This window comes from Palaemon carinicauda, chromosome 29 (genome assembly GCF_036898095.1).
Source record: "Palaemon carinicauda isolate YSFRI2023 chromosome 29, ASM3689809v2, whole genome shotgun sequence".
Taxonomy (NCBI): domain Eukaryota; kingdom Metazoa; phylum Arthropoda; class Malacostraca; order Decapoda; family Palaemonidae; genus Palaemon; species Palaemon carinicauda.
The window spans coordinates 14,891,898-14,894,397 of NC_090753.1; positions in this window are offsets into that span (position 1 = coordinate 14,891,898).

The window sequence follows — 2,500 nt, forward strand, 5'->3', positions numbered from 1 at the left end:
AGTTTACTCGTAGTGATTGTTGTTCACCTCCTACTGGCTGAGACGATCCTAACAGAAAGTTTCTGGATTCTTATTGGCTAAGAAAATAACACTATGCCCCATTCATTCCTTAAGCTGCATAAGTTTAATGAATTTTTATTGTATCATTATAGTTCAATAAAACATGATTTTCATTATGAATGAGGGATTTTTGGCTTCTGCTTATAAATACCAATAGATAGCCATAGTAAGGCATTTGTGGGAATGAAATACTGGATAAATCTGGTTATAAGGAACGAATGGGAAGGCTTACAGTTTTTTTTTTTTTTTTTTTTTTTTTTTTTTTTTTTTTTTTTTTTTTTTTTTTAACCAATAAGAATCCAGAAACCTTCTGTTATTATTATTATTATTATTATTATTATTATTATTATTACTAGCCAAGCTACAACCCTAGTTGCAAAAGCAAGATGCTTTAAGCACAAGGGCTCCAACAGGGAAAATAGCGCAGTGAGGATAGGAAATAAGGAAATAAATAAATGATGAGAACAAATTAACAATAAATCATTCTACGAACAGTAACAACGTCAAAACAGATATGTCATATATAAACTATAATAAGACTTATTTCAGCCTGGTCAACATAAAAACATTTTCTGTAACTTTGAACTTTTGAAGTTTTACTGATTCAACCACTCGATTAGGATTATCATTCAACAACCTGGTCAGAGCTGGAATAAAACTTCTAGAATATATATCCTCACACACATAAGAATTACATATACGCATGTATGTACACTTATATATGAATGTTTATATAATTTATTTCTTTATCTGTGTATTTCGTCATGATACCTCTCCCAATCTTCAGTAATACGCAACAGATACGCACAGAAAAATACATCATTATAACTCCGCCGAGAGACAACTGCAATCAAAAGAAGCGCTTCCTATTCACTGGATGAGACCATCCTGAGTATTCCAAAGCTAATGATGCGCAAAGAAGATTTTTGAGAAACATGGAGAGATTTGCAGAATAGCAAAACAAGGTTTTTTTTGCGAGAGGTATTATAGGAATTTATGAAGGATTTTACTATTAAAAGAACTGGTGGGGACAGATAATAGACAGTGTTATGAGAATCAAAGTGAAAGAAAATATAGCTTTCTGATATTTATACTTTTGATTTCTCTCTCTCTCTCTCTCTCTCTCTCTCTCTCTCTCTCTCTCTCTCTCTCTCTCTCTCTCTCTCTCTCTCTCTCTCTCTCTCAAATATACAAAACTTATTCTGTTTCGAAGAAGCATAACATTCGCTATAGATTACAATCGAGGTATAGATCAGAGTAAATTCATAAAATATGAATTTAAAACAATTTTATTCTGTTATGAAATGTAAATTCATGTGATACAATGCTCTTAAATCTATTGTCCAGTAATTTCTCAACAAGTCCTAAATGATTTATGACAAATGCACATATTACAATAAAACTTCTCATCACCTATATGGAATTAAGTTTAATGATAATATTAATATTGAGGTATCCTATTGGAAAGGCCGATTTCTGGTGATATGTTGGATGGGAGTTTGAAACCCACTTAAGCTCGATAGTTTTTTTTTCACATTGCTAAAACCTCACCAATTTTGAGCGTTAAGGATTTGCCGTTTGGGGGGACCCGATAGATATACCTGGCCCTCAAGGGTCCTAGCTTTGGTGGAGACAGGGGCTGACCGTATGTACATTATTTATGTATGCAGTATATGATTAGTCTCTAGAGTATTGTTCTGCTAGAGTATTGTCACTGTCCTTTGCCTCTGTCATTCATAAGCGACCTTTAAATATTCATAGATAAGAAAATAGAAAATAGAAATTCTAAATACTTGAAATCATCATCAACGTCGAAGCTGTGAGGTCCATTATACGCTTTCCCAAGCCTGGTAACTTCAAATTTTACAGCCACGAATTAGCGTTTTGAAGGAAACAATGGATATGAATTCAACGGTAATGGAAAGGGGAGTTGAGAGGTTTTGGTCGAATTGAATAGACTATTAGATACTTCTGTGCCAATTGAGTTATCGGGAAATTTTCTATTATTTTCCACCAAACGACTCGGCTTCAAGTGAAATCGTCCAGGTCTGCACATCACTCTATCGGCGCATGCATTTTAGCATTGTTAAAAGAAATCGAGAAGCGCAATGGTAACTGACGATGGCAGCACTTTTGTTTCTTTCCAAGTCGGCACTTCCTTTCATTACTTTTGGCCTGCTTTGTCTTCGAGCTCCCGAGAGTTCGTTTCCACATACTGCAGTACATATTGTTGAGTAGTTTTCGTTACTTATTTAACTGTTCTTTTATAGGATTTTTAAGGGTTAAAATACATTTTAGAATGTTACTGTCTTCTATCTATTTCTGATTTGATCATTATTTGTTTTATTGCTTTTCTGGGTATAAATATTTTAATTTTCATTATTTGTTTCAACGATTTTTTTAGTAGATTTTTTGGAGGATAGAATGTAATTTAGAATGT